At 38.6% G+C, this 25,332-nt stretch overlaps 1 protein-coding gene across 4 annotated transcripts in view; it reads left to right on the plus strand.

Moving 5' to 3' along the window:
- RARB (retinoic acid receptor beta) overlaps positions 1–25,332 on the plus strand; it is a 324,037-nt gene that overhangs the window by 72,892 nt on the left and 225,813 nt on the right. The window contains exon 1 of one of the 4 annotated variants that reach the window (XM_033085369.2): positions 24,545–24,564. The exons of the other annotated variants lie outside the window; for them this stretch is intronic. The gene's annotated coding sequence lies outside the window, so the exon portion shown is untranslated. Of the gene's footprint in view, positions 1–24,544; positions 24,565–25,332 lie in introns of those variants that run through there. 4 annotated transcript variants of the gene reach the window in all.

Below are 25,332 nucleotides of genomic sequence, written 5' to 3' on the forward strand. Positions count from 1 at the left end.
TGTGATTGTATTTCAAAAACTCTATATGGTTATCTTTCAAAAGATATTTTATGCCTTTTCCTTTTTTGTTTATGTTTCAATATTTTTTTCTAAAGTGATGATCTTTGAGATCATCAATATTGAATGGTACAAGAAACTTCTAAAAATTGCCTTTTATATGCATGTGTGTATTTTTTTTGTGAAACTTGTTGTATGCTATGTACTTCTTTTTTTTTTGGTAGGAATCTGCATTTTCCACTGAGGGAGATTCACTTTAAATGAAGTAGTGAATCAAGTTACCTTTTCAGTAACTGTGGTTACCTTTTCAGTGGTGTGTGATAAAATATTGTGAATTGCTATAAAGAAAAAGTCCCAGATTTTATTTAGATAAAAATCCTTCTGGCATTAGAAGATGAAATCCTGACACTGCTGAAATCATTGTAAAATATCCCATTGAGTTCAATGGCATTAACAGTTTCACCTTCTGAGTTTGTTGAAAGTAAGGCTAACATGTTCGGAATTAAGATAAGGTGATCTGGGCTTTAAACTTCCTCAGAACCTTCTGCAAATCCAAACCATATTTCTTTGTACCTCAGCTGCCTGGATGGAAAATGGTGATAATACATAATTTCTTACATCATAGAAATGCTGGAGAGAGAAACTAAAAAAGAGCGGGGTTTTTTTCCGGGTTCTGGTGAGTTAGAATTGTGCAAGTATGTAGGTGGTTCAACAAGTACTCTCAATGTCTGTGTGTTGCATAAATAGCAACCTAGGAATTGTGTGTGTTGTCCAGATAACTCCATAATTCATGGAAAGCACAAAAATAACTTTGTACCTAGGAAGTTGTCATGATGTTCACTGAGTGGCATAATTTAACTGTGTTGTGAGATACAACAAACACTGGATAGGCAAGAGAACCCTTCCTATGTCTTTCACATTTGTTCTCTGTTGACAAGGAGAAAGATGAGCAGATGATGAGCCAATTTAAGCACATGCTGAACTTTAGACATATAACTTAGCCATGTGTTTAAATGCATGTTTTCCTGGTCTGAGGACCTGCAGCTCTTGCTCAATGACAGGATCTAAAGGGGTCCAAGCCATGATAAGACATAAGGACTTTGCAGGCAGCCCTTTTTCATTGAAAGTATAAATTCTAAGGTAAAACAAAATTCCATTGTGCAAGCCTTATGGTTTTTCTTTGTCATATTAATAAAGCTCTGCTTTGGAATAGTAAAATACCTCCTTTTTGTTCATGCACCTGTGAGAGGTTTAATTCAGGTTAGAGAGCCTGAGCACTGTGGGGGTTTTGGGTTTGGTGGTAATGAAAAACAGATAATCCACATGGTTTTGTGCAAACATGAAGGGCATGTTGAGGGCGTGTGAATGAGTGAGTTGGGCTGACAGTATTTTTAATGATACAAGAAGAATAAAATTATCCTTTACTTTCTTCAACCACCCATTTATTGGGCACTAAGAACAATTAAATATGGGAAATAAAATCGAATGGCCTTTTAAGCAATCAATGTAAACTTCTGTACTGAATTACTGAAGAATAAAAATATATTATGTCATCAGTCTTTAAATACCTCGCTCATTAAAAGGTTATGCACTGACCTCTGAACCCTAATCCTCTGGATTATTAGTATTAATTTCTTTTTCTTTTTTGTCTTTTTCATTTTTTTACAGGACAGAGGGAGTCAGTTTCCACATCTATCAAATTAGGGCATGGCTTTAAGAAAAACAAGTTATGTGGCGTTTAGTTTGAAAGGAGAAAGAATGTGGTTCTGTCTCTGCATTGCTTGTGTGGTGTGCATGCAAATTTAGCATTTAAAAGGGGAGTTGTTTTTTTTTTTTAAAAAAGAAGGACCTGACTTTTTCAGTGTGTCAGGTATCCATCCAAACGAGGTTATAAGCCCAGGTTTCAGCTGTCCCTGCTCCCCAGGCTGCAGAAGCTCGGGGCGGGGGAGTTGATGTGCTTCATTGGTCACAGAGGGGACTCCAGGAGCCGGAGCAGCTCCGGCAGCCGGAGGGTTTCTCTCCCATGTGCATCTGCCCATCGCATGACCCAGCTACTTGGTTCCTCGGTGAACTATGGCATGATGGGTCATAGCACCGCAAGGAACAAATCTTCAGCCTTAGCGAGGTCTCAGTGACTTGCAAGCACACTGCTGCTGCTGGTGGGTGCAGAGCTGGTTTATTTTCAAGCCAGCAGCTCGCAGTGTTGCTTTTCATCTGGTTTTCCACAGCCCTTTCTTTTTTTTTTTTTTTCGTTCTCTCTCTGCTAGCAGCCAAATATTACTTGGGTACTTTGCTGCTCTCTGTTTCTGCCTGGTTATCATCTTAGAGCAGTAAGTTTCAGCAGAATGAACTTACTGGGGCATGCCTCACGTGTTGTGGTATGGCACTGAACTGCTCCACTGCGCAGTTTTAGGGGGATCGTGATCACCTAAAAACTTTTCTTTGCAGAGTTAAAAATGGTCAGCTACTTACTTGGCAAGAGGGGCCTTTGGGTGTAAAGGAAACCCATTTCAGCCATACCAAGGTGTTGAACAGAGCAGGGTACCCTCTTGGGGCTGAGAGCCGCAAAGGTTGAACTTCAGGAAAGATAGTTGTCATAGATTATGTTCTTTTTAGTGATGAGCATGCTCTCCAGGGCTCAGTCTTTCTGTTTTTGACCTGCGCATAGGCTCAAGCCTAAGCCATAAGTTTAAAATTGTCTTCAGGTTCACATTTTGGAGAAATCCAGCTCCATGCTGTTTCCACTGCCTGGATGGGTGTCTGCTGTGATGGAGTGGTGGCTGTACCTTCATTATCCTGAGCATTTTTGTGGCTACCACTGGTTTCCCTTTCCAATTTGTGATTTGTAGAGCATTTTTCTCTACTCTCAGTACTGGCACTGCCAATGTTTGCAGCTGTAGCAACTCTAGGTATCTTTCTAGTGCCTGCAATGCATTTACAGTAGGACAGCTTTAAAAGGCTCAGCAGTAATTGCCTGGTATTCACTGATTTATCTTATATTTATTGTGGTGACTTTAACAAAGCTGATCTCATTTCATATTCATCCCAGTGTTCATACACAGCGTTTCACTATAATTCATCATCGTTTAATGGGAATGTTGCCCTGAAACCTTTTTGCTCAGAGGGAAATCTAGACTTGGCTCATCACTGTTTTTCCCACAGCAGGTTTGTCAGTCAGGAAAAGATTTATAGGAATGCTAACATTGACGTGTGAAGCAGATTCAATTCCTAGAAATCAGAAGAGAAAGGAAAAAAAAAAATATTTCTTTCTGCATCAAGGAAGCGAAACACTAGGAGACAAATTATTGAAGAATTCTGAACAGGCTTATGAAATAGCTATAAATCCGTATAACTCACTTTTAAAAAGTGTTTTACCTATTTTCTAACTTCATCATCCAAATTCTGAATTGTAGTTGAAAACACTACTTTTGCTTTCTTCTGATATTTTCATAGGCCAGTGACTTGATGGTAAGCAATATTTCAGATATTTTACAGGATAAGAAGCTAAGCAGTTGTAATGCCAGTCACAACTGCCTTTGCTAACAATGCATAAAATATTTTATTTTGTACGTACTTTCTTAAACACATATGAAGAACTCCTGGAAATTTGAAACTGAATCTTCTGTTCTTCATGCATTTTTATGGAAATTTGTTGTACATGTGTTCAATTATGTCAATATTTGTCCTGTAAGTTTTTTGGGCTATGTATTTGCATATTTTAATTTTTCAGTTAACTTTATTTAGCAAACACCTGGTCTGCAGACTGGATAAAACTGAGTGTTGCAGGGAAAAGACTTCAGCTGAAGTGGAAGAGCAACCCCTTTCCATGTTCCTTCTATGGTGGAGTTTTAAATAGGGCCTAACACAAAGTCCTTGCTGATGTTGATGTGAGCATGCTTTTCTTCAGGTCAATAAAGGACTGATTGTTTTAGGCACTTGCTCCATTTTTTTACTAACAACTCCATAAAGGAGATTTTCTGTAAATAGTGCTATTACCTGCCTGATGTCCTTTTCCCTTCAAGTTTGACAGTGTTTCTTTTCCTTGTCTTATAGTCCATTAAAACACAGAGCCCAGCAGATTATTTCATGTGATGTCTATGTTTCTTCATTTTCCACTGTCCAAAGTGCTCCAGTGTTTTGTTGCTTGAGCTCTAATTCCCATTGAACTCATTATTATGGAAAAAGTGTGGACCTAAAGGTGTGTTTCAAATGGAGAACTCCTTCATGTTTGGGAATTGCTTTCTGAAATTGTGAGTAGCGAGAATCTTGCTTGAAATTATTTCTGCATCTTGAGCTGATTGTGGCTAGAGGAGGGCACCCAGCTTTCTTGGTGTGAAGTGCGGTGGCCACCTGGAAGTGGCCCTGCCAGCCAGGAGAGGGAAGGTGACAGCAGCTCTCTAGGGGTGTCCTGCTAGTTCCTGCTGGGACAGGGCTGGGCTTAAACATTTGCTTATCTTTAGGATGATTTTATTATGCACTTTATTTCTTGGCAATTTCAGCACAGTATTTTGCTGTCACAAGAACAATAGACATCATTGAATTACTCTCTTTGAAAGTGATGTAAAGTCTCCTGCATTAGAATAATATTTATAATTTGGAGGAGGGGGCAAACCAAAAAGCACATTTTCCTGTTATTCCTCCTTCACATGCACCAAAGAAATAAGGAGTTGCTGAAAATTTTGTTATAATTTGTTACCTAGGCTGGAAAGAGATCTCTTTCAAGACAGTGTGGTTGGCTTGGGCCTGGCTTTTCTTTGCAGCCAGCTCTAAAAAAAAGAGTAGTAAGTGGCAAACAATTTTTAAATTTTATCTTTATTGTTGGCTTGTTGACTTCTGCCTACTGTCCCTTAGCTCAGGGATATATTTTTCCCCAGGGCTGCTTCACTCAAGGAATCTTTCTCAATCAGTAGTACAGAAATTTCTTCAGTCTAACGCTGGTCTTCTGTGGGATGATCCAGAGGTCTAGATTTGTCGTGTCAGCATGCTGTACCCCTCCTAAATACACCTTTTCTTTCTGTTCTGCTTTGGCAGCAAGATGGTAGCAGCAATGGTAGAACTGCAGTTGCGTTTTTAATTTGTAATCTCTGCAGTCTCCTGGTCAAAGACAGTGCTTGCCTTGATAATGTTCTTGAAGATTTTGCTGTGCATTATATCATCAGCTACATAAATCTTGTACTTTGCTTGGTGGTAAATGTCTTCTTCAGCTTTGAGGTAGAACACAGAGACACAGATATGTTTTGTACATACTTAAACATAGTGTAGTTAAGCTATTGTGCCAACTAAAAGTATTACCTGCATCTTCTGATCCTCATCCTGTGGAGTTCAGAAGCCCTCTGTGTGTGGAGTTTGCACCCAAAGGTTGCTGTGAAGTGGTGATGGGCAGCTGCCTTCGGTGTGTATTTTCATGAAACACAGTTTGGTCTTGCTTGCCTTGCAGATATGCCTGCAAGTGGGTGGTAGTAAGATGATGTGAGAAGCAGGAGGGCAGGATATTCCAAGGAGAATTCCTGGAGTGCATGAAGGGACGGTAGAAAACGTGGCAGTGTTGAGTATTCTGCACGCACAGCACATGGTGATCACTGGTACATGTACCCGTGCCTTTATATTGCACAGGTAATGGACCAAGGACACTCAGAGCACACACAGCAGTGCACTGCCTGCTTTGGGTCAGGTGGGACATGATCCAGGTAACATCCCAGCATGACAGTATTTGCAAGTAATGGGTAATGCTGATGTTGCTGTTGATGTCCACAAAGAACACCTCTGTTATCCCTGTTGGTAACAAAGTGTAGAGAATGACTGTTACTGAAAAGTGCATTTATTTTCTCATAAGCACGCTGTGTTTTTCACTTTGGATGTACTGCTAAAATCCAGTTATAGTGCTCTTGTGCTGCTACTGATTTTTAATCATGTTAAATGTGTTTCACAAAATGAAGATTATCCAAAAAAACATTTTTAGAGCTGTTAAGTAATGTAAGTATTTGTGTTTGTAGTGTGGATAAATAGCCTTACATTGCTCAGAATGCTGAAGTCAAGCCTGAATCATCCCAACCTGAATGTCATAAGGGCATGATCTGGTGTGTAATATTGTCCCATGCACATGGTAGGGTTATAAAAGTGATTTTTCCCAAAAGCCTGGTGAACATTTACATCCACCAGTGGTGTTACTAGAGTGACAAGAAGTAGAGACTTCCTAAATTAAATATTTTAGGTGTTTTTAATTTGTCCTAATTCCTTTAGAAAAACTGGATGAAGCCGACAGGCAATGCAGACGTGTTAAGACCTCGGTCAAAGTCCAGTAAAAACCTGATAAGAGCTGTGAACTGGTTTTTGCATGTTCAGTTGCAGGGGAGGGCTGTTCCCTGCATTAACAGCCCTAAGCTTGACTCCCTTGGCTCCTTCAGGAGTAGTAAGTCATTGCTGTGATGATATGCTTCAGTGATTTTACTGTCTATGAAATAGAGACCATCTTCATATGAACCTCTGGGGGTTCTTTGTAATAATATTGTATTTTTAAAAAATGGCTGTACCACTCTAAATAATCTCCACTAATCGGTACATAAACCCTGTTTGGCAGTTTAAACTGTACGCACAAAATACGAGATTTGGCTCTGCCTATTCCAATAGTTAAAAGCTTTACTCTGGTACAAAGCACATCTTTAATTGTTTCTAAGTGCAGTACACAGGCTTGTCTTTATGTATGCCAGATATTTTCTTTCTTTTTTTTTTCTTTCTGTTCCATTGTATCTCTGAGCAAACAAAATCTTGGCTAAATTGAAGGATTACTTTCTGAAATAAAGCCTTGTTCTGTGTAGTTTGCATAAACTAATCTCCCCTGTTGTTCAGAGTTGATAGAATAAAAATTCCATGTCTATTATTCTGGCATTTTCACCAAGTAATCTTATGTCTGGAGCCAGTTTTCATCTATTTTTAATATATCCTTGATGGATTGGTTTATTTTCTACCTACATATGGCAAAAATGTACATTTTTAAGCAAGTAACCCCGCTCCCTCTTTCCCCACAAACAAAGGCACTTTCATTAATCTGCTTTCAGAAGCCTGAAACTAGAAGTTTCTCTTCCTGTGCATGAGTAATTATAGGTGGGCCATGGATTAAATAACCTACTGGAAAATCTTTTTTCATCTGTTGCATGGCTGAGAAGGACTTTGAGAATGAGTCTTGTCTGTTCAAGCCTCTGTACTGTGGAAAAAGGCACAAAAGCCATTGGTAGGCTGAAAAATAAGCTGTTTTTCACAGCTTGGCCATTCTTGCCCTCCATGTTGTAGATGGCATTAGTAATGGGAGAAGGAGTCATCTGATGCTACTGCTAGGTAAAGTGATTTCTTTTAGTTTAGGGATTCCAGATCTCTGTTTAAAATAAGTTAAAGTAAAATATAACTTTAAAAACACCTGTTTCTTTGTCAAATAGAATCATGGAATGGTTTGGTTTGAAAGGGACCTTAAAGAAAATCTAGTTCCAACCTCTCTGCCATCTTCCGCTAGTAGAACAGTAGATGAGAGAGACCAATTATTTCTGAGGCTTCCATCATTCCACATTTAGTAATCATGAAAAGACATTTCTGAATTTTCTAAATGTAAGTAAAATCAACTTCCTTTTCACCTAACTTTTTAAGACTGGAAGGTATATGGCAGGATTTGGAGTTTGCTTTCCTTTTTTATTTTACTCCTCCCTCTAGACAGAGTTAAGGAAATGAAGCCCCATCCCTCCTCATTCAAAGTCAGCACTGCCTCCTCATTTCCTGGTGGTCTTGTCCGGTATAACTCACTGTGTTTCCATCAAGCTGCCTTTGCTTCCAGATCTGGCCTCTCTGGAGGCTTGCTCAATCCCACATGTGACACTGATACTATCCACCCTGAAGTGGCTGAAGGAAGAGCCAGGTTCTCCTTGCTCAGGGAGCAGATACTGCTCCAGTCAATGCACGTTGTCCATGGCCCCACCTCTTGCCACCCACTGGGTCAGGTGAAAATGTCCCTGGCCTTGTCAGTGAAGTGATATGGGTGATATTCTTCATGTTTGGGGAATGAAACTCTGGTGCGTGTCCAGAGTGTACTCACCAAACCTCGTGTTTGGTTTTAGAGTTGGATCAGGATGTGGTAAATACTGCTTTGATATCAATGAGAAAGCATCTGCCTTTCAGTCTTTGGGCATCTCAAACAGATAGCTTGTTTCCTGGCATAGCAAGTGTTTTACTTTGGATTTACGGTTTACTTTTGGTGTCCGCAGCTGCAACTTTTGTAGCTGCTACTTTCTGTATCAAATCTTGTAATTTTCCAGGGTTAAGATGCTGTTTTTATTAAAGAAATGCTGCTTTAACATGTGGGCTAGTGGGCACACAGCAAATCTTCAGAAATAAACCAAAGTGTTTTGGTGGTCTTCCCTCTCCCACCTCCCACAAGCCAAATGTCTTTGGATTGTTTCCATAAATATGCTGCACATCTGTGAATTACCAGATTTGTGCAGTTACCTGTCTGGTACTAGATCATGCCAGTCCTTCAGATGAGATTGTGTGTGTAAAATTAATTAATTGCTGTGTTGATTCCTTTTCTAAGTGATGACACCACAGCACAGGAGTAAGTAAAATTTGCTTTTTGTCCTACCTCCTCAGATGATTTACACTGCAAGGCAATTCTTATTAAGGAAGTCTATCAAATAGCTTGGTTTATATAAAGCTCAGTCACAGCTGGTAAGGATTATGTACAGAACAAAATCCAATGTTTGTTTTCATGTGTTTAGATTTCTAAAAGCCATTAAGAAGACCTAAGCTATGTTCTGGATGCCCTTCCTGTAATTAATACATAGTACAGAGAACAGTGGAATAGAAAGCACTACTCATCTCTCTATGACATATATTCAGTGGCAACAAATGACCTTGAAATATTCCTAGTCTTCAGGGTAGAGAGTGAGACTGGCCTTGCAGCATGCTTTGAGCACTCACAAATGGAGAGTTTAGTAGCTAAAGCATCCAAGGAATCACAAAGTTGAGACTCTGGATGGGATCACATCCCACCAGCATCTCCATCGAATTCACAGCAAGGGGTTTCCAGATTGGGACTACTGATTGATTGCAGAGGAGGGCACGAGGTGTGGTAAGACTGTGAGGCAGAAGAGAAGAAAAGGAAATAGAGAGAAATAGTGCTGCAGATGTTCAGCAGCAGGCGAGATAGACCAAAAGCATGGCATCTTGTTTGGAAATTTGCTGGCAGCCAGCAGAGCTTGATCATTGACACTGCTGGCATTTCACACAAGCCACCCACTCTGTAAGCAGAAGCTTTCTGCTCTTGTGACCATTGTCTCTGTGCAGGTGTGTTACAGCAATCTGACACCTTGCTGGTGAGGAACAACCCCAGTGGAGTTTATGTGGGAAAGATAACATTGCAGAGATGGTCACTCAGAAAAAAAAGGTGGTGGAGGTGCTTCTTGGACACACTGGAGAAGCAGGATCCCACCTGAAGGTTTTAGTCATGTACAAAGTGACTAAAGAGTGGTGGTGCTGGAGAGATTCTTCTTCCCAGCCAATATTTGACTCTGTCTTGGTCCAAATCTGTCTTCACCCAGTCCTGAGTGTACGTAGTATGTGCCTGTTAGAAGTTTTGCCATGATTTTTTTGCTAACTTGCTAGTTAGAGTACATGTATTTTCTAAAGATGTGACAGTATAACTTTTAAAGTCTTTTAAGCCGAGGGCTCAGCCATAGCAGAAAATTCTTTTCAGTGAGTGAATAGAAAGCCTGCGAGGATGGGGAAACACCTACCTTCTGAGCATCTATTTCTTCTTACACTCTTAAGTAAAGAGAAACATATTGGTGCTTTTTTCAGGTTCATATGGGAGAAAACAAAGGGTTATAGGTGACAAATAATTAATTAAGTAGAGATAAAACTATTTTAAATGTGAATGGTTTTAATTGCTAATAAAGTTGGAGGGGCTCAATTTATGGCACTTGACAACTAAGACAAATGAATACAGTTGTTTTTATTCTCTGAAGTATAAACTGCTTTCCTTGCTTGAGAAGCATCCTGTTTTCTTTAGGTTGAAGTGTGCTTCGAACTTGTTTTCACCCTGAGGATTCACTTTACCTTAATAAATTCTGTTCTTCACCAACTGCAGATGTTGAAGCTCGTGTCATAGTGTCCAGGATGTTTTCTTTCCTTCATCTGCCTGTCCCCTTTTGCTGTTCAAGCTTTTACTTTTTCTTTGACTTTTTAAAATATTTTTTTTAAAACTTTTTTTTTAAACATTCGCTATACTCTGTTTTCTGTGGAGGACACGTAACCACCACTCTTGCGTATTTCTGCTATCATACTGCTTTACGGATATATATTATTGTTTTTATTTTCTTAATATTTATTCTGTGACTAGACCTTTTCTTATGTAAGAGGACAATTTCATGTCCCAGATGACCTCACTTCTTGTCAAACAGGTGTGTCTGACTTGCAATGTCTTTTCTTCTGGACAGAGGAGATGAATACAAATGGGAACTTGTTGAAAAGTAATGCAGGAGAAATGTTTTTATCTAGCAGTTGTCATTTGCCACAAACTATTCTGCAGAACAATATGCAATGAATTAAAATTAGGTTGAGGTTTTTAAAAGTGTGTGGGTGGGACAGAAGTGGAAAAGATACTTCAAGGGGCTGCTCTGCTCCTTGCTGGGTGGGCAGTGTGGGTCTGTGCAGGAGCATGTTTGTGTGCTTGCATATGTAAATTTGGGCACCTGGGTATGCGCTCATCTGGAATGAGTTGGGCTCATATTTTTGTAGGGTCAGACAAATAAACCTGTGATTGGCAGTTAAATGTCTTGGATGTCTGTTACCTAAGGCTGAAAACACAAGCTGGCTTCCTACTTCACCTCCCTTGGAATGATGTTGGGAATGGTACAAGGTGCCTCTACTTGACCAGCCTGTCGATATGCTAAATATGCTAAATAATACTCCCTGTGTCCAACAGCTATGTGGATATCATATGTCCTTGCATGCTCAGTTGTGCCTGCAAACAGTTAAAACAACTTGTTTTGTTGTCTATAAAGCATATTTAAGGAAAAAAAAAAAAGTATGTAGGTTCCCCTCAGATGAGCTGCGTTAAAAAGAGTAATGTCCTGACACTGGATTTTTGGAGTAAGGAAGTTATGCTGTTACTGGAGGACCTTTCTGTGTTAGGTGATGTGCAAACACCCCACAGCAAATAGTCCTTGTGCTCAAGGGGACCGTGGGGTCAATAGACAAGGCCTGCTTTGGGAAAAGGAGCTCAGACCAAATAAACATGGGATGGCAGCAAGTACTTTGCCAGGAACTGGGTTATTTATTGCTTTGTTTGTTTTTGGGGGATTTTTGTCCATTTTGTGATGAAAGGAAGTCAGTTATATGACAAGAGGACAAAAGTGAGCTCAGAAGAGAGAAAAAAGAGTTGAGGAAACTTGGAGAAGCAGATGCAAGGACATGACAAGGCAGAGGAGAAAGCCCAGCATGATATTATGAGAAGTTTGGGGAGAGCAGGAGCAGAGGAAGAGGAAGGTGTTGAGGAAGTCAGTGGACATAGCTGAAATGACAGGGGTGACCATGCTGTGGTGAAGAGAGGGAAGGAGACCTATGCTTAGGGTGAGCTGAATGCCCTGAGATGGTCTTGAGGGTCACTGGCGAACAGAAGGAAGAGAAAAAAAGGGAATTGGCTTGAGTCTTGGGTAGGAGTGGGGATGCACTGTTTGATCTCACACTGTGCTGGTGTCAGGTTCAGTGGGGTACTTTGCTGAAGGCAAGGTACAACTTTTTACTTTTATGTAATGATTTAGTGATCACTAAGGCTAGTGCTTAAACAAAACTCATCCCAGTAAGTGAAATCCATTATGAGAGTACATCTGCATTGATTGTCATGCTGGATCTTTATCCTCTCCCAAGTGTAGGAAGGCACATTATCTCAGCTTTCTTCAGACGGATGGTTAATCCATAGTCTTTTGCTGTCTCAGCACACCGATTGGGGATGAACTTGAGACAGATGGAAAGTTGAAGTCAAGTTCTATAAGTAAAAAAGCGCATATTGGTTAACTCTGTGGAGGCCTTTAATTTTCCTCAGTGAAAAAAAGCGTGCCAAATATTAAATAGAAATATTCCTGACATCTGTGCTGCAAAAAGAAACCCATCCAGAGGAAACCAAGACACAATGGTCTGTGTTAAGCAGTAAGACAGGTAGTGTTATCACAACCGTCCCATTGGACTTTTAAAATGTAGGGGTTATGTTCCATAATCCATCTTTTGCTGGAAATGGATCAAAAAAAATGCTGACCACAGAGCCTGCACACAGGATTTTGCTGAGCTGTGGCAGATGACTTGCATGTCTGTTTTCTGACAGAGCTTTCTGTAATTTGAGTCATTAGTAGCTGTTTAAAAGCAGGTAGGCGTGTGTTCTTTTCTCATTGTGGTACTTCTGAAGATTGCATATGATCGTGCTCCATAGCACCTTTAGTGTGTTTTTTGATGAGGTATTTCCTCCACCTTAGATGGCAAGCCAAAAATTATTCTTCTTGCATTTCAGGATCGTGAAATAGTCCAGTGAGGATTTGGGTATTTTCTTTCATTTACATTTGGTAATGTTAGAGATGACATAGAGGAGAACATGCTGCCCTGGGAAGTGCGGTGACAGTCATGGGTATTTGGCATTGTGCTCTTTGTTTCAGTTATTTGTTAAAATTTAAGTAAATAAAGAGCTAATTTTTCCCTTGAGCTAGGATGGGATTTCAAGAGACTTTTACTGTAACTAAGAGAGGTTGCCTGAGTACTCTCAGGGGATAAGTTTGTTGTCAGTGTCATTACTATCCTGTAGTGAACTGAGTCACAGCATAGAGGTGGTCTACAGAACCTGCTAAATATCAAATAAATGCAAATGTAAGAGTTGTGCACATATATAGCAGTAAATCTGTTCCATAATGTATGTAGCTTTTCTTTAGGTCTCATATAAAACTGCAAATATAAGGACTCTAAACAGTGGTATTTTCTTCCAAGCAGATAAAATGGTATTCTGTTGTAGTATAAAAGTACACTCTCAGGGGTGCTCTTGAGGTTGGTTTCCTATTAGAGATTGTACATTCCACCTTTACAAGCCTTTAAAATATTTAAAGTAAATATCACTATGAAGACAGTGTAAAATACAAAGTTGGAAAAAACTATTATACTTCATGTTTGATTTTTGCATATTTTCAAACCTCAGAAAATGAAGTGATGCTTCATTAAAACTAAGATTATCTAGACAATGAGTGTAAATACTTGCAATATGTTTAAATAGCATTATAACTTTAGCAGAATTCAAGATTTTAAAGAACTGAATTGCTTTGTCTCTGCCATTATGAGTTATCTGTAACATAACATTTAACACTCATAAGATGTTTTACTGCATATAATTCACCCTACTGCTTCTCAGATTCATATGAAACATTTTTTTCAGCACACAAATATATATAGAAAACTTAATGCTGACTGTAGTAGAACTAAAGTACTTGAGAATATTTAGGACATGTATAAGGAATAGTTTGAAGCTTGCTGGTGCTCTTGATGTAGATCATAGAATCATAGAATAGGTGAATTTACCAGCATTAAACAAATACCACTAAAAACTGCCATAAAATAATGGCAGCTGCTGTTTTTTCTGTGGCTGCTGCTGAGCCCCATTGTGATAGATAGGGGTTAGATTCTGACAGACTGTGCTGTTGGTATTGTCATTTGCATTTTCGTGGGCTTTATTGGTAAAATACGGATCAGCATTTTACAGTTAGAACTGTACCAACAGCTTGACATGCACTCATATTTAATGCTATCAAAATGACACTTCTGCTTATGTGAACTTACATGCTTATTACTTATGTCTCCCAAGATAATTGTTCGCTAAACAAGGCTAATGTAAACAGGAGGCTATTTTTTCAGAAAGTTGCTCCTTCAGCTTCCTGTCCATCCCAAAGGTCAAATCCTTTTTTTGTGAGACCAAAAACAGCTGCTGACGCAGTGGTGACAGTGAAGAATGACAATATTATGATCTATGGTATGGTTGAGAACTCAGAGTTAAAAGGTTGTAACAGAGAAACATCCTTTCAGCAGGTTTCTGCAAACCTTAATAAGTGGCGAAAGAAAAATGCTTTTGAAATGGGCACTCATTTAGAATGCTTATTTCTTCATAGTTTAGTCTTTAAGTACTTTTTTCCTGCAGAGGTCTTAGCTGCCATGGTGCATTTATATTTCCTACATTGTACAAAATACCTGAGGTATTGAATAAAGCTGTGTTACCACCATAGCTGAGTAACTCAAGAGTGTTGTTCTAGCCCTGGTAATGTTGCCACTGTGCAGTGGAAAGTTTTATTAATGTTTTGCAGCAAACTGAGGCTTGTAAAAGCTCAGGTAAAGGGCTGACTTATGGTGGGGTGGGACACTCAGCCCAAACCTCTGATAATCTGCTCCCACCTTATCTTTCACCATTGCTACTCAAGTTGGCTCCCATCTACAAGAGGGTTTGGAATGGAGGCCCAGGTCCCTGGAAGCACTGTGACCAAAGTACAACTGCCAGATAATTTTTTTAAGGGGTAGTGGTAGGAACAGTCTTGCTGGCACCACTGTGAGGACAGCGGCAGAAGAAAAAGATGAAACCACACATCAGGGGCTCTTCTGTGATGATCTGTTGTGGTTTAAAAAATTAACTCTGTTCCAGGAAATTTACTCTGTCCCAGCCAAACCCAGTACCTGAGGTCTGGCACAGGCATTTGAAACAGGCTGTGGAGCAGATATTTGTGCTGCATGAGGTTCTGTGCCCATGCTGGGTTCATCCCCAGCACTCAAAGCCGTTTTAGCTTTGCACATCAGAGCTCTACTGATTTCCCTTCCAAATAATCCTCTACAAGCCTGCTAGAAGAGGTTGCATTTGTTCACAGCCACCTGTTTGTTTGTTTATTGTGGACCGAGGGGAAGTTTATTAGACATAAAGTTTATTTTTGGTTTTAGCTTTTAATGCTGAGTTTTCTGCCATTCAGGATGTTTCACTGGGCAGCTTTTGTTGTGCTTTAAAAAAAGGTTTAATCACTTCTCTCTGGTTTCCCTTTCATATTTTTTTGTGGAATTTTTTTGGTGAAGTTTGTCTAATTATGCTATTATTTTTTTTCTTTAATTAGAAAAAGCCGAAGGTCTCTTTAATGTGCTCATTTTTGTCTTGAAAGAAGGTGGTGATATTTTGTAGAATGGTTAGATTGGAAGGAACCTTAAACATGATCTAGTTCCAACCCCCCCACTGTGGGTAGGGTTTTCACTCACTAGATCAGATTGCTCAGGGCCCCATCCAACCTGGCCTGGAATTGTTCCAGGGGTAGGGCATCCATAACATTTCGAGGAGAATCAGGTTTTCTGGAGTAGGCTGGAAGCTGGTGTCCCCTCATGGTAAACTACAGTGCTCCCACTTGCAGTTAGGAGTTGCAAAAGTTTGAGTACTCTCAGTAAATGGGTTGAGAAGGATGAGATGCTGGAGGGGAAGGTGTGGGTCTTTTTTGAAGTGGATGACCTAGGACAAGAGAGAGTCTTGCTATGGATCTGATTTTTTTTTTCCCAGCAGACAAGAGAAATAGGCTAGTTTTACATGGGAAACATCTTAGAGAAAATGCACATAAGAGGAGATGGGAACTTACTGGAGAATTTCTGGGGTAACCTTGTTGTGACCTTTCAGTACTTAAAGAGAACTATGAGAGAACTGGAAAGGTATTTTTTACAAGGAAACGTGGTGACAAGACAAGGGGTGGTGAATTGAAACTGAAAAAGGTTAAATTTAAATTAGATATTAGGAAGAAATTATTTACTGTGAGGGTTGTGAGGCTCTGGAACAGGTTGCCCAGAAAAGTTGCGGTTACCTGGAGGTGTTCGAGGCGAGGTTGGACGTAGCTTTGAGCAACCTGGTCTAGGAAAGGTGTCTCTGCCCATGGCAGGGCTGTTGGAACTAGGTTATCCTCAAGGTCCCTACCAATCCAGACCACTCTATGATTCTTTGAATTAACTGTGGCAGGGAAAAAAATTGCTTAGATAAAGAAGTTAAAAAACTGCTTGCCTTTTGCAGGCAAAGAAATGGCAATTTCCCTATTTTTTTCCAGATCATTCAGTTATTTTTATGTGTATTCCTTGTTCTGAGCAGTCAGTTGAATTTCACAGTATTTAAACTGATATTTAAGAGTTAAATGTTGACAACTAGCAAACCTTTTAGAGTAGTGACCCAGCTAATGGTATAGCAGCCTCAATGAGATGTACTGCTAAAGCTAGAGAAACTCAAAAAGAAAAGAAGTTGGCTATTTCTCAATAGAGGCTATCAATGACAGGTAAAAAACATTGTCAGTTAAAACATATTTTATCATGATTACCACAGAACTCATTATTATGATTAAAGATGTACTAGCCATGACATGCCAGCTACATGCTGGTAGCAGAAAATACCTGCTGTTTGTAGGTTATTATCAACCTCCTTTGAAGAAAATCAGTCTTTCTTTACATTTGCAATGCAATGAAACCCCAGGCATTTCTTTGTATCTTTAATTTAAGCATGCTTTTCAAGCGCAGACACACAGCTGCAGTGAGCAACAAAATGGGATTGTCATGTTTTGTGGCATCCCACTAAACAAAAAGGGATTTTTTTGCCAGTATCTATGTTAACATTTTGGGATTGTCTGTTGAAACTCTAATCTGTCTATCTATCTATCTATCTATATGAATGAAACAGAAGAAATTTTGTTAACAGTGCTTAACAGAGAACTGCACCCTATTCTGAAACCATAATTTTAATTATAATTTTTGTTGTTGTATTGTACCATAAATAACATTAGGGGAAATTGCTACCATGAAGAAAATCACTTCCGAAGTCATTGGTTTTAAACTGTGATTTGCCTATCATAGAGTCTAATGGAAAAAAAATGACAAAAATGCAAGTATACAATGCAAGTTCAGATATAACTAAGCCCATTTCAGGAAGAGTTTATTCTAAGTGTTGGCAGCAGTTATTTTTCATGCAGAAATCTATGTTAAGCGTCAGCTTCAATAAGCTCAAGTTACTTGGTCAGATAGATGCTGTGCAAATATTAAACTGCCTGCTTTGTCAGTGAACCCGCGGATGTGCCATTCCTCCTATCTTTATTATTTTTTAAATAATTCAGCACTTGTGCACTATTAGCACTGTAATGTGAACTCTCCCATGCTGAGGATTTTATTTTGCCTGAGAAGAAAATGAGCTTTGTCTTTCAAAAGGTTGTTGATACTTGCCTTTTATGACCAGCCATTGTCTCCCAATGAACACATCTCAGTAACTAGGTGGTAGTAAGCCTAAATATTAGAGGAAGAGAAAGCCCTTCCATTTGCAGTTGTGTATTTGCAAACTTACTGGTTTTACTAACTACAGAAACTCAAAGATTGGCTAGTCATGTCTTAAGAGGCCAGTCTGTGCCTATTGCTTAATATAACATTAAATCACAATTTCTATTTCTCTTTACAGCATGAATATTTTAACTTTTTTTTAAGAATTTGATCCTTCTTGTATCCTCATTTTTTTTCTTATTGACTGATGTAAATTCAGCCTTCTATCTCCATTTTTTTTTTCCTATTCCTCTCACTGTTGCAACTTACCTTGGATGGCAGGTTATTGGTTACTGCCTACGGGAGCCTTTTCCAGGAGCTAATTTAGCTGTCAGTCTGAAATTGGTAAAAAGGATGAAAGATGGATCATAGGCCTGGGGCATGCCTAGACCAATATCTAGCATATCCCTATCTGGAAGTACGCTTATTAAAACAGATTTGAAAAATATTTTTTCCCAATCTTGCTCTGCCATCATTTCATCCAGCTAAGAAAAACATTTTCACAGTGACACTACTGATTCTTTGGCAGATCTCTTTTTTTCTGAAAGGAGAAAACAGTATTTAGATACAAGATCAATAGAAAAACAAATAGTCTATTATATTCCCTAGAGAAACCCCTAGAGAGAAGACAGATGTGCAGAAATTTAATATTCTTGTAGGCAAAAATCACAAACATGGGGGTTCTGTTCAGCTGAAATGAGCTGTGGTAAATGTGTACGAAATAAACATTTTAAAAGCAGTAATAAAAAAAGGAATGCTTTTGGGCTAGGCTGAGGTGCTGTGTTTGAATTTGTGACCCCTTCAAAAAGTAATTTTGCATCTACAAATAGTGCTTACCTCAATATTATGTGGCTCAGGCATAACTTCATATAGTGAGAGGAAGGAGGGTTTCTCTCCATCTGTTCTTTTGAGATGTATTCATCCATTCACAAAGTTCATACATAGAACTGTGTCTTTAATATTGCCCCCTTTTTTTATGAAGTTAATTATATTTTTCTACATGACCTTGAGCCTGTTGTTACTCGAATTAGGTATGTGCTTTGGTTTCTTTTCCAGAATAATTTGCAAATAAAAGCAATCCAAATATGACCATAATTTTCAATATTAAATTATGTGTGTCTGTCCACTTTCTGTCTTACAAGTCAAATCCTGTTGTTGTATCTACTCAATGAAAGGAGTGAACTTAGACTTTCTGTGTCTGCTGTGTCAGGCTTCTTCCTGGAGCTGCTGCACTGAACATCTAACCAGGATGATGAAGGATTTCCCTCCTATTGGAGGGGCTGCAGGATGAGCGTTAAAGAAACAAAGAAATTGGCCGATGTCACTCTTCAATTGATGTATTTGCACCTAGCCACAAGTCTGTTCGGAGGATTATACATTCAGCTTTTTGGAAAAACACAAATTTTCCTCCCACCCAGCCTGTTTTCCCAATCATATTTGTGTCAAGGTCATCATTCTCTTCTTTCCCCTTTGAATTTGCCCGACACTGAAAACTAGCTGTGGATCAATGGACCTCACGTTTAATTTTAGACACACAAATACCATCACGGAGCTCTGAAGGCAGTGTTAGTTTCTATTCTTAGTATTCAGCACGTATCAGAAGCAGCTACAAGCTTTTGCCAGCTTGGACCTTGTTTGAGTTGGACTAGATTCACTACATGCAAAATTCCATACTGCCATTTCCCTTAAAAAACGTATTTTCCAAAGTACAAGATAGAATAGGTGTGTGTGTGGGTGTGTGTGTGTGTGTGTGTATGTGTGTCTGTGTCTGTGTGTCAGGTGATACAGGGATGGAGAAATTTGTGAGAAAGGCAGAAATTCAGCACTAGTACATGTCATTCTTAAGGTACTTTTAAGCATGTTAAATCATACCTGTTACTGATGTCTTCTTCAAAACAGCATAATTTTACCTTTGCCAACAGCTTTGTGTAATTCAGGCATAAAACTGATTTAAAGGGAATTGTATATGCATAGTATCTCTTCCTAAAAGTTGATACATCAGCATTTTTGTTATAATTTTTCACTTTCTATCTCATGGTTCCTTGAAAATTAGAAAATTACTTACTGGACATTTTTAACCTAAATGGAATATGTACTTGTGCACCTCTGTTGTTGTCATTATAGAGGTCTTTTGTGAGTGGCTGTGACTCTTGATTGTGGAATTCCTTAATGGAATTCTTGTGTGCTTTAATGTATTTTTGCAAATTCTCTTTTATTAGTGTAGAATTACATAGGAAGAGAGGTCCAGTAATGTGGATGTGTGGATCGTGAACCTGTGGACACCAGATTTTATTCTTACTTGAAGGTAGTCTTGCTAGGAAAATAATGTAGGTTTCCAGAAGGACAATTTGTGTTAACACTAGAAGAGTACCTTTAAAAAATTATTGTACAAGTATCTTTTTCCTCTTCTCCAGATTCAGAAATCTGGGAGAAAAATCTAAGAATGAAAGGTGATTTTTTTCTATCCAGAATGAACACCCTTAGGAGACAGAAAAAGTCAAGTATGCATTAATTGGTCCTATTTTTGTAGAAAGTGATCTTTTGCAGTTTTATTTGGTTGCTGAAGGATGTAGACTCTCATTATTAGGTGTTTTGAATTAGGTGGTATAGAGTTAGCAGGAAAGCTGAGGTTAGAGCTCCAGACATCATGTAAATTCTGCACTCTATTTGCCAATCATTTAACTCCAAAAATAAAATTTAAAAAAAAAAAAAAAAGGCAAAATTAGTCACTAACCAATACTGTTTGAAATATATGTTACAAACCTGCAAGATGCTAACACACTTGACTGTTCTGGATTTTTACTGGGAATTTCTCACCAGCCCTTGAGGTGATGGTCCATGTTTCTCACTACAGCTTTACTTAGGCAGGAAGTGGATGGTGCTGTACATTCTGGATGCATGGGGCCCCTTTGAAGAGATCTTTGCAGAGAAGGCAGGAGCTTGGGAGTGCATTAATGTAGGTCTGGACAACTCGTGCATTAATGGCCCTTGGGGATGTGATTTAGTGGTGGGCTTGGCAGTGATGGGCAGTGATGAACCCAATGATACTAAAGGTCTTTTCCAACCTACATGATTCCCTTCTGTGATTCCATATTTCATGTGTGACCCTACCCTGTCAGAAGTCCGAAAACTTCATCTTACTCCAAAACTGGGGTGCTGATGCCTGCTGCAAGCTGGAGGACTGTAGCGCAAGGAAGGACTGGGAAAAATATGGTGTGGGACAGGCAAGGTTTGTCTGTCAGCAATGTGAAGTCATCCTAAAGGTTCTTGGCTTTGACTGCACAGCTTTAGTCAGAGTTGTAAAAAATTAATTTTTCACTTGCTGAAAATTACTGAGCACTCTTCTCAAGCATCTGTTTCTTCGGAGAGAGACAAAGTCTATGTGAAAAATGTTCTGCAGTGAGGACTGGGTGCAATAGCAAATATCAACTAATTTTTTGGCTGATGCTTACATTAATTTTAACTGGTTTTGACTATATTCTTTGGCTTTCCAAAAGCTGCTGTGCATCAAAAAATGGAATTTTACATGTCTGGAAAAAAGGGGCCCCTGCAGAAAATTCACATTGTCCAGAAGGGAAGAGACATGTGAGGAGTGATGCTAACAGCCTTTTGTCTCCATGTCCCCTAGTGGTTTTTTCTACTGTCTTGTTTGAAAGCAGATTGTGCGTGAAGGGTATTTAAAAATATCCAAACTGATCAAAATCATCTATGGCATGGAGGCAGAAATAGCCGGGAAAACAAACAGACCGGAGATGAAATATGGATGAGATAGACTTACCAGTGTTTCATGAAAGAGAGAGCTTAAAACCAAAAGCCAAGAAACACAAATACAGAGAGTTAAAGTACAGATACTTTATGATTCACGTTACTGTCTTCAATTAACTATGATATAGAATTGCGCGATTTTTTTCCTTTCAAAAGAGAAATCCATCTCCTTGCTTATTTTTCCACTTGCTGCTTTCTGTTTAAGTTAATTCAGCAGTAATTGGATACACTGTGTCTAATTCTTAATAAATCAACAGAACTTTATAGTGATATTGACAGTGGCTTTGCTTGCCCCATTGTTTCTATCAAGAGTTTTATTCTGCTTCAAAACAATTTGCTGTGAACGCCCTTGTTTGTTTGCCACACTAGGCTTTGTTCTGGCTGAAAACTTTGATTTATAACTGTATATAATTGATGGCTGTGTGGTAGGTGGACTATAGCTATTGCTCCTCCTCTTTTAATCTAGCTTTGCGTAGAAATCCATGTAGTGGAGCATTCTCAAGGGAACCAGGCTGGGAAATTCTCTGTATACCCAATGGGAGGCCATTAATCATAGTGAAGAGTCTCTTACTGGCTGCAAGCATGTTTGTGAAAGTCAGGAAAACAAAAGTGGACCACCTCAAAATGACTGTTCAAGAGAATAGATGTTAAAGCAAATGTATTCATTGTGATGCATCAAAAAAAATAGTTTATGCATTGAAGTATATTTATTCAGATAGATTTGGCACATTTAAAGATATTTTATACACTAGTAAATAACTGTAATTGTAGATGTTAAAGATCAGAATCCTAGGAAAAGGAAATAAAAGTTTTGATGATTGCTACTGTGGATCTTAGAGAAACTTTGAAAGCACCAGATAACAAATGCTCAAAACATTTGCTGAATGTGTGTCAGAGCTGAGCTGGTAAAGAAATGTGCTAAAAAGTCTAAAATTTCAGGTGAGATTTTGATGAATATTTGTCACAAAAATGTCTCGTTCAGAACTACAAAAGAAAAAAAAGTTAAAAAAAATTTAAAATTACATTTTACAGTTTTTAGGAATAATTTTTTCCTGCAGCTCGTGCATTCTGGCTGTGGTCCACTGCAGGTGAGGAAGCACCTGAGAGCACCTGCAAGCTCTCAGAGGTGGCATGGCACTCACCTGCATGCTGTGAAGCCCAAACCCCCACGTTACCATGACTGGGGTCTCCTTGCTTCTGCAGGTCCTGCTGCCTTCTTGTACCCTTCACAAAAATGCGCTGCTCAGATGCAAACCTAATGGGTTCCAGTTGTGACTGCTCCGAAGGTATTTGTACAACAAAGTGATTGTGCTCAAATTTGAGTATATCCAAGTTGGATATGAGATAGAGTTACAGGAGGTATTTTCGTGATTAAAAATTTCTGCCCAGCAGGGAGAAATCAAGGAACTAGAGAGGCTCAAAAGCAGTTTTTAAGCACTGACAGTCTGGACTCTGGACTTTTTCCCATACAAATAGCCATAAACTATAGGAAGAGAGGTATTGCAATATGGCATAACAACATTAGCTTTATTTACTAGACAAACAGTTGAGGTTTTTTTAGAGGTTAAATTTGATATAGTCAAAGATAATGCTACAATTTGTGTTCTCATGAAGCTGTGGTAGAGCAGCACACTTAAATCAGTTTATTTACCTCACTAAAGTCTTCAATGAACCTTCCTACTGATTCCTAACAATTTCAACCCATGTACTTTAAAAGAGTTACTAAAATTCATGAACAATTTCCTTGAATGAGGCTTAAATGTAAAAATGGAAATAGCGCTTTCCAGAAATTATAATACATTGTTCCAATAATCTGATAAAGTAAGATGGAAACCTTTTCTCCATACTTTGGTACAGCAAAAGCTACAACTTATCCTGACAAAACAAAGTTAAAAATGGCATAAAAAGTAGTAAATTAAATGTTAATACAATATGTGGAAGAATCTATGTTCACTGTGAAGCATTAAGTATTTTCTTTTCTTAGTTTATACTAAATGTATGGCATTGGGGAATAGGAGTAAGATACTAACTTACATCTGGTAATTTTTTTAAGATTAAGGGGAAAAAACGTAACTTTTCTGTGATTAAGAGAAATAAAAACTCACTTTAGTCTGCCTTTTGTCCTATTTATGGAAGGGGGTTCATTTTAGATATATTTTCGATTTCCCGTATTTGTGTCCCATTTTTATCCAATACTGCTTTATACATTAGCATGACTTAATTTCTTTTTTCTCATACTAAGTTGAAATGAAAATGCAGTCTATGTCCCAAAGATATATATTCATGCCTGACACAAAGCACATTATAAGCTCTGGTTATTTCAAGTTAAGCAAATGCTTAAGCTGCTCTCAGCAAAGGTGACTTCCCTGAGCTGCAGCTTTGGTGCACCCTTATGTACTTTATTAAGTTATAGCCTTGTCAAACTGAGTGCTGTGTCCTATTTTAGTGGTGTTCCACACGGGGGTGTAATGCTGGCCACTAATCTTAAATCCTTTTTAATTAATGCCCCATCACTTGTTTTCTTGTTTCCTGGCATGGTGGAAGTCCAACCGGAATGAAGGCCAGGCTTAAGTGTTCATCTCAACTATTCATCTGAGCTTTCCCTATTGTTATGTTTATGCAGAGTTTTATTAGACTCATGGGATCAAAATGTATTCCCTTAGTTTAAAAAAAAATTAATAGCTTTTGTATATTCTTAGCATTTAAAGTAAACACAGTGAGTTTTTAAAGTGGTCCTTTTTTTCCAACAAATAAAATATGGTCATCTGTTCTAAGCATAAATCATAATTTCATTATCAACAGAGAGGGGTCCAACGCAATATATATGTATAGTTGAATGATATAAGTGGCATTTCTGTGTAAAATGTATTCCCTTGCCCAAGTAAACACTTCATAACAACATGAGTGAAAGGGTGTATTTAAAAAACGAAGGCTTAAAGCATGTTACTTATGAGTTATACGGAATGCAGTTTTTGTAAAATATGAAGCTCACTGGATATGATCCAAACCAGCTGAACTATGTTAAAAGGTATAATAAACAGTCATAGCTTTGCATGCAGTTATTTAATTGGCAAATAGATTTTTCTATCACTGTCACTGGCAATAGCAGCCATTTGATACCAGGGCTTGGATTAAATGTTTCATCAGTAGTGCCTATTTAAGGATCTTTATGGAACAACAAGTTAGTCCCCTGGGCAAGCCCATGTCAACTGCAATAAAGAGATCCACACCAGTGAATGAGATGTATTTTTGCAGGATTTACAAGGAGGCAACGATTCGCTTTTTTATCTGGATGCTTTGAGGGCTGCTTCCCATTTTGTTTAACAACAGTGTCTGCTGGTGGCAAATATTGAATGCTGAAGATTGCATATGCAAAGGATTTTTATAGTTCTCTTGTGGAAACGGATTTATAAATGGTTGTCATCTTTCTGGAAATAGGTGAGTCTCTGATAGAAGCAGATACTGCAGGATTTCCGTAGTTTCAATTTTCTGGTAAATATTCTGTATCTAGACTAAACCTACAGATACTTCAAGTATCTGCTGTATTTTCTCCTCTCTCAGAACTGAAAGTCAGAACCTTCTGAACACCTCTCTCACCCTTTTGATACAGGGAGAATGTAATGTCTGTGGATTTCAAGATTGCTATTTAGTCCACTCTCCTGCTCCCTGGGTGCTCATAAGTTCTGTGCATGTAGTTAGTGCTTGCTGCAATGTTTTATAATTGGTTCGTATAATATGTGTGTTTGTCATTTTATAGCACATTACTTGAGTTTAGAAGCTTTTTTAAAGTTAATTTTGAATACGTATCTGTGCTTGTCATGGAACCTTAGTCAGTTCTTCTTGGCAACTAGATTAATTTTTCCTTGGTTGATTTTAATTTTCAGCATTTTGTTTAATATTTTTCATCCTGAAGTTCTTTACGAACAGGCAAAAATACACGATATAGCTGAAACCGATTACATCTACTGCTGGTTTTCGTGTCTGTGTAACCGTGCTGGGTATAAATTTAAGTCTCAGCTGTTCATTGGCATCTTTTTGATCTGAACTGGTGATACTGCATCTAACCTCCTTAGCTAGGTTACTGCTTTCCGAGGTTGAAAGTGGAGAGCAAATGCCTGTAAGGTTGAATTAAATGAGCCGTTTGCAACAGATTCAAACTCTGGTGAATAAACATCTTTCAGGCTCACTTGAAACAGTTCAAACTTT

Source organism: Catharus ustulatus, chromosome 1, assembly GCF_009819885.2.
Source record: "Catharus ustulatus isolate bCatUst1 chromosome 1, bCatUst1.pri.v2, whole genome shotgun sequence".
Lineage (NCBI taxonomy): Eukaryota > Metazoa > Chordata > Aves > Passeriformes > Turdidae > Catharus > Catharus ustulatus.